Consider the following 7,911-nt stretch of genomic DNA (forward strand, 5'->3'; position numbering starts at 1 on the left):
GCCAATGTGAGACAGGGACTGTGTCCGAGCTGATTAACTTGTATCTACTCGAGTGCTTAGAACAGTGCTTGACACATAGTAAGAGTTTAACAATACCATAATACGTGTATTATAATACCTAATATATGTAATATATGGTATATATATTTGTATTATACATGCATGTATATGTATATTAAAATTTTTTCTAGATCCAGTTCAAACAGCATGAGGAGCAGCATGGCCTAATGGAAAGAGCATGGGCCTGGGAGTCAGACTACCTGTGTTCTAATTTCGGCTCTGCGAATTGCTTGTGGTGTGACAATGTGAAAGTCACTTGACTTCTCTGTCCTTCAGTGTTCTCAACTGTAGAATAGGGATTCAATGCTGTTCTCCCTCCTACTTAGTCTGTGAGCACCAAGCAGGATAGGGATTATGTCTAACCTGGTTAACTTCTACCTATACCAGTGCTTGAATGCTTTTTGCCACATGGTAAGTGATTAACAAATACCATAAAACAACAACAACAAAACAGTTTAATCTCCAAGCAGTCCTTTATGGGAAGCTTTATTTTTTCAGAGATATGCCATTTTTTAATCTTTTTACTCTTTTTTAAATAATTTATTTCTCCATAGGTACAATCTTCTAGTCTCTCCGGAGCACACTGGGTCCTCCTAGGTTCAGAATTTTAATTTTAGATCGACGATATTTATTGAGCACTTACTGTGATCTGTCTAGTCTGGGATTTGTACCACATTTTTTTGAGAGTGACCCATTTCTCAGTTTCTCCATGTGCAGTGTGTCTTGCAGTGAGTCTTTGTCCCTTAGTCCCTTCATGTGAGATATCACCCTGTCTTCCCTACCATGGGAGCGGAGTTTATTCATCATTTACAGCTGTGGAAGGTGATCGTAAGGAGTGGAGTCAAAACATTTTCCTTTCTCTATTGGCAGCCCAACAAACAACAGGGGTATTCTGATTTTGCTGAAGCTGACCCAAGGCTGCTTTCTTTCTCTTATTGCATTCTATCAGTCCATTAATAAATCACACTTAATGTGTGTCCTTTGGGTGCAAAATACTGTACTAAGAGCTTGGGAGAGTGCAATATAATGCATTGGTAATATTTCTGACCCCAAGGAGCTTAGAACTAGCCAAGGAGATGGACACTAAAATAAATTATAGATGTGAGGAGGATATAGAGTGTGAAGGTAAGTTCAGGAGATGGGGGTGAATACCCAAGTGCTTAGGTGGGGTAGAATGCTGAAATGACAGTTTGGAGGCTATGGGTGGGGTGATGTTGTTGGCCCCGTTTACTGGCTAAGAGAATTGTATGTTTTCACTTCTTGATTCCTTCCTCATATAATAATATGCTTGCCCCATCTCATCTATCTCACCACAGATCTCTTTCCCACACTCTCCCCTTAGCCTGAAACTCCCTCCCCCTCCATATATGCCTGACCACCACTCTCCAAATCTTCAAAACATTATTAAAGTCATATCTCCTCCAAGAGGCCTTCCCCAATTTCCCTGGCTCCCTCTCCCTTCTGTTTCATGAATACACTTGAATCTGTGATTTTGGGGCATTTGATATTTACCCCACCCTCAACCCCACAGCGTGTTTGAACATATCTTTAAATTATATATTGCGAATCATTTAAACTAATGGGGGTCTCCCCCTCTAGACTGTAAGCTTGCGGAGGACAGGGAATGTCTACCAACTCTGTTGTTCTCTCCCAAGTGCTTAATACAGTGCTCTGTTCATAGCAAGCACTCAGTAAATGCCACTGATGATGATGATGCTGCTGGTGATGCTGATGATGGTGACTGACAATAATAATCATGATATTTGTTAACTCACTATGTGCCACTACTCACTGGGGTAGAGAAGATAATCAGGTTAGATGCTGTTCCTGTTGAGAAGCATAATGGTTTAATGGCTAGAGCATGGGCCTGGGAGTCAGAAGGACCTGGGTTCTAATCCCAGTTTTGCCACATATTGGCTGTGTTACTTCAGCAAGTCACTTAATTTATCTGTGCCTCAGTTACCTCATCTGTAAAATGGGGATAAGAGTATGAGCCCTATGTGAGACAGGGACTGTGTCCAACCTGATTAACTTGTATCTACTCCAGCGCTTTGAACAGTGCTTGGCATATAGTAAGCACTTAACAAGTACCATCATTATTATTATATTGAGCTCACAGTATATGCTTGAAAGGTTCCTTCCAGAAAATGTTTGCTTTGCAGCCATGGGGTCTTTGAGGGATTCTCCGTTAGGCCACTTTCCTGAAATAACAAATGAACTTGGATTTTCCTTTCTTCTCCTTGAAGCTCCATGATTTGGTGAAGGTGTGGGGGCTGAAGACAGAGTTGATCTCCTACCCGTTGCCCACTCCCACAGGACTTGGGGAAAGTTGCGGCAGTTAGCACCGGGGTGATGAATCAGAAGAGTATTCCTCTCATGCAATACCAAATTGTTTTTTTCTATTTTTGCAGCTGAGACTGTAAGCTTGCTATGGGTAGGAAAAATATCTATTTATTGTTCTCTTATACTCTCCCAAGTGCCTAGTTCAGTGGTCTCCTCACAGTAAGTGCTCAATAAATACAATTGAATGAGTAAATGAAAGTTGAATTTAGACTGTTGGGATGACTTTCCTGGTGTTCTCTCTTTCCCACTTTCGACTGAGGGCCCTACCTAGCATAGATACTAGGTCTTAATCAATGTCATCTTCAAAGCCTCATTAAGAGCATATTTCCAAGAGTTCTTCTATGTTACCCATGCCCTTGGATCTGTACCCTTTAAGCATGTGATAGACATCTCACCCTTAGCCCCACAGTACCTATGTATGTATCTGTGATTTATTTATTCATAATAATGTCTTTCTTCCCCGCTATAATATAAGCTTCTTGCAGACAGGGAAAGTGCCCAGCAACTCTGTTGTATAGCACTCTCCCAAGAGCTCGGTATAGTGCTCTGCATACAGTAAGCACTCTATAAATACCATTGATTGATTGAATGTCCATATAGACTAAGCTAATAGGTGATTCATTCAGTTGCTTAAGAGACAACCAAGTAGCTCAGTGACTCCTGGGTGCCTGAGCAGTCTTCCTGAGGAACACTTGATTTACCCAGTTCAAAACTCATCACTTGTGTGCTGTGTGACCTTGAGCAAATCACTTTATCTCTCCATACCTCAGTTACCTCATCTGCAAAATGGGGAGTAGGACCGTGAGCCCCATGTGGGACATGGACTGTGTCCAACCTGATTAGCTTCTATCTACCCCAGAGCTTAGTACAGTGTCTGGCACATAATAGCAAGTGCTTAACAAATGCCAAAAAAGAAATAAAAACTAGCCCACCAGAGGAGAATGGCTACAGCTTTAAACTTGTCATGCTATAAGAAAGGAATGCCTCAGTGAGGTCCGAGAATGAGGTAGAGAGGTCTTAGTGTGTCTCTGTACTTTTCTTTTGTCTTCATACTGCTCAAATCATGTCTGCACTGTTATGTTTGGTCTAGAGCCATACCATGATTTAAGTAATACATCATTGGCATGTTCTCCAGCAGTCTGTTCAGAAGGACTCTGGCTAGAAACTTCCAAGCAGGGACTTTCATTCATTCATTCAATCGTATTTATTAATAATAATAATAGCATTTGTTAAGCACTTACTGTATGCCAAACACTGCCATACCCCTAAGCACTGGGGTCGATGCAAGGTAATCAGGTTGTTTCACCTGGGGCTCACAGTCTTAATCCCCTTTTTATAAATGAGGTAACTGAGGCACAGGGAAGTGAACGGCCTGGCCCAAAGTCACACAGCTAATAAGTGGAAGAGCCAGGATTAGAACCCATGACCTTAGAGTTTCCGGTCAACTCTCTTCTCCGCTTTCTCCATTAAGATGGTGATTATAAAGGAATCCTTGAAGACTTGTATCATTACCTCAGTGTTCCATATGTTGAGAAAAATCTTATTCACAGATCTGAAGATTAGGCTATCCGCCCACTGCTGGTAGATTTCTATAGGAATGCCAGCAGATTCAGGTGATTTTCCAGTTTTTTCTGTGGAGGATACCTTCCCACTTTAACTGCCTTTATAAGCCTCAAAAGGCTTCCGCCTTGATGGCAGAAGGTATATTTAGGGGGTCAATAGAGTTCCTTGGTCTTCTGTGTGAGAGGGTGCTTTCATCTGAACTCTTCTTGTACGAGTTCATATGTCTTTAATGATGAGCAGTTGCCTTTAGCTTGTTCCCCGGTTCTCTTCCACTTTGGCATCCTACCATCAGCTAAATGGGTTTCTTAACTTCACCTGTTTATCCTGTTAGAGAAGCAGCATGGCGTAGTGGATCGAGCATGGGCTTGGGAGTCAGAGGACATAGGTTCTAATCCCAGGCTCACCACTTGTCTGCTGTATGACCTTGGAAAAGGCACTTCATTTCTCTGTGCCTCAGTTACCTCATCTGTAAAATGGGGATTGAGACAGTGAGTCCTGTGTAGAACAAGGGACAGTGTACAACCTGATTTGCTTGTATCCATCCCAGAACTTAGTACAGTGCCTGGCACATAGTGATTGCTTAACAAGTACCATAGTAATAATAATAATAATAATTATCCCATTGTATTGTTCTGTTCTGTTCTGTTATGATTGTGTGGAGCAGCACTTTGTGGTTGATGCATTTTTTGGTTTTTTAAGTCAGAGGTCATGAGTTCGAATCCCAGCTCTGCCACTTGTCAGCTGTGTGACTGTGGGCAAGTCACTTAACTTCTCTGTGCCTCAGTTACCTCATCTGTAAAATGGGGATTAAGACTGTGAGCCCCACGTGGGACATCCTGATTCCCCTGTGTCTACCCCAGCGCTTAGAACAGTGCTCGGCACATAGTAAGCACTTAACAAATACCAGCATTATTATTATTAACTCAGTAACTTTAATTACATCTACCATGACGGTGCCTTTTTGCCATACCTACAGTGTGAAAGGTTGTCTGAGACATTGTCTCTGTGAAGTATCCTTTTGATATTGTGAACTGACTAGAGTTTTAGAAACTGGTAGGCATTTATGACAGTTGAGAGAAATTCACTAAAATCCTTAGGTTATACCACAACAGAATAATTGGGGAAGTCAGAAATGAAATTGCCTTGTCTTCCTCGTCCATTTTGGAATGAAGTAAAGTTGTGTGATAGGTCCATTCTAATTGAACAAATTCTATGATGTCATTCTTGAGGATACAATGGCAGATGAGCAATATAAGTTTCTGATCCATTGGGAAGACCTTATAGCTCACCAGGCAGTGATCATCTCCAAAAGTATTTAGGATGGGAGTTTAGGAACTCTTGTTTGAAAGAAACATTCCTTTTGTGACTCATACATGTTATATCAATCAATCAGTCATATTTATTGAGCGATTTACTGTGTCAAGAGCACTGTACTAAGTGTTTGGAAGAGGACAGTATAGCAGAGTTGGTAGTCTCACTACCTGACCTCAACAAGTTTACAGAATGGTTGGGGAAAGAGGGAGACATTAATATAAATGAATAAATTATAGGTGTGTACATGAGTGCTGGGGCTTGAGGGGGTTAATAAAGGGAGCAAATACAAGTTCAAGGGTGATGCAGGAAGGAGTGGGAGAAGAGGACATGAGGGCTTAGTCAGGGAAGACGTCTTGGAGGAGATGTGCTTTTAATAGGCTTTGAAGGTGGGTAGGGTGATCGTCTGTCAGATTTGAAGAGGGAGGGCAGTGCAGGTCAGAGGCAGTATGTGGGTGAAAGGTTGGTGGCAAGATAGACGACATAAAGGTACAGTGAGTAAGTTCGTATTAGCAGAGCGAAGCATGCAGGTTGGGTTGTAGTAGAAAAGCAGCCAGGTAACGTAGGAGGGGTAAAGGTGATTAAGTGCTTTAAAGCTTGTGGTAAAGCGTTTCTGTTCGATGCGGAGGTGGATGGGCACCCACTGGAGATTCTTGAAGAATTGGGGATACATGGACTGAATAATTTTGTAGTAAAATAATCTGGGCAGCAGAGTGACGTGTGGATTCGAGTGGGGAGAGACAGGTGGCAAGGAGGTCATTAAGGTGGCTGATACAGTAATAAAGGCAGGGTAGGATTTGTTAATGTTAATGTTTGTTAACATTTGTTAATGTTAAGCTTTGCTTAACATTGTAGCTGTCTGGATGAAGTGGAAAGGGTGAATTTTAGCTATCTTGTGAAAGTAGAACTGACAGAATATGTTGACACATTGAATATGTGGGTTTGAATGAGAGAGATAAGCCAAGGATAATGCCACGGTTCTGGCTTTGTGATACAGGGAGGATGGAGGTAACATCTACAGTGATGGGGAAGTTAGGGGGAGAACAAGGTTTGGGTGGGAATATGAGGAGTTCTGTTTTGGACGTGATAAGTTTGAGGTGTTGGCAGAGGAAATATGAGACTTCGGAGGAGAGATATCAAGGGTGGAGAAGTAAATGTGGGAATCATCCACATAGCGATGGTAGTTGAAAACATGGAAGCAAATGAATTCTCCAAGGGAGTGAGTGTAGAGAATAGAAGAGAATCCAGCAGCACAACTTATGAGTCTTATTTAATAGTCAGTGGCAAAACCAGGATTTCCACCAGTATAACCCCAGAATTCAGTCAGATCACCAACACTGAAATAGCACTCACGGAAGTACGGTGAGGGGTTTAATAAGAATGATAAATATGGTATTCGTTAAGCATTTACTATGTGCTAAGCACTGTACTAAGTGCTGGAGTCTTGTCTTATACTGTCTAGCTGGCTCTGACTCATAGTGACTCCATAGACACATCTCTCTCAGAATACCCCTCAATCTGCAATCGTTCTGGTAGTGTATCCGTAGAGTTTTCTTGGTAAAAATAAAGAAGTGGTTCACTGTTGCCTCCTTCCGCACAGTGAACTTGAGTCTCGACCCTCGACTCTCTCACATGCCACTGCTTCCCAGCATAGGTGAGTTTTGACTTTTAACAGATTGCCTTCCATTTGCTAGCCACTACCCAAGCTAGCAATGGAATGGGTATGCCTCTGCTTGACTCTCCCTCCCGTCGCCGAGACTGGTAAGGTACTGGAAACTCTCCAGGTGTGATCCTGAGAAGGGGAAGTGCTAGGATGGACACAAGATAATCAGGCCCCACATGGCGCTCACAGCCTAAGTAGGAGGGAGAAAGTGAGCAGGGAATGTGTCTGTTTATTGTTTATTGTACTCTCCCAAGCACTTAGTACGGTGCTCAGCACACAGTAAGCACTCAATATATGATTGAACGGAATGAATAGGTATTGAATCACCATTTTGATCTGAGGAAACTGAAGCACAGAAACGTTAAGTGAGCAGACTAGTGGCGGAACAAGGATTAGAAAGCAGATCCTCTGACTCCCGTTGCCTGTGTTCTTTCTACTAGGCCTTGCTGCTTCTCAGGGCTTTTGAGGAAAACAGTTGGCAGGATGATATCCAGGCTGCTGCTGTATTGTGATTTGAAATGGGACATTCACAAGAAAGCATAGTAAACACTCAGGCAGTTTCAAGCAACTGATATAATGTTGGACTGTAAGACTTGAGTACAGCAGTAGAATCAGCTTGGTGTTCAGGAGTTGAGAGAGAGGTTACTCTCCTGAAGCAAAAGCTTTACAAAAATCACAAGAACAAGAAGTAGGTTTAAAAACAGAAACAGGTCCTTTAAACGCAACAAAGATCTACCTTTATGTGCAAACAGGGCAGAAGGGAGAGTCAGTCATCTAGCAGTCTTTTAAGAAATTCACATGCAGGGATAGATGTAGATAGATAGATATCAGGAAAGGCTTGGAAATTACCTTTTAAATCAAGAGAATTGTCCTTGTGCTATTTCCATGTTGGTAGAGTCCAGATGTCTTTGATGGATGCATTGAACTGTTGTGTCAGTATTTTCAATGGAGATATATTTCCTGCATGGAAC

General features: G+C 42.1%; 1 non-coding gene across 1 annotated transcript; it reads right to left on the reverse strand.

Annotated features, from left to right (window-relative positions):
- Positions 1-6,941: 6,941 nt before the first annotated feature.
- Positions 6,942-7,079, reverse strand: LOC114812637. Its single transcript, XR_003760288.1, has one exon. It is a non-coding gene; the product is annotated as a small nucleolar RNA SNORA7 (small nucleolar RNA).
- Between the last annotated feature and the right edge of the window lie 832 nt (positions 7,080-7,911).

This window comes from Ornithorhynchus anatinus, chromosome 5, assembly GCF_004115215.2.
Source record: "Ornithorhynchus anatinus isolate Pmale09 chromosome 5, mOrnAna1.pri.v4, whole genome shotgun sequence".
Classification (NCBI taxonomy): domain Eukaryota; kingdom Metazoa; phylum Chordata; class Mammalia; order Monotremata; family Ornithorhynchidae; genus Ornithorhynchus; species Ornithorhynchus anatinus.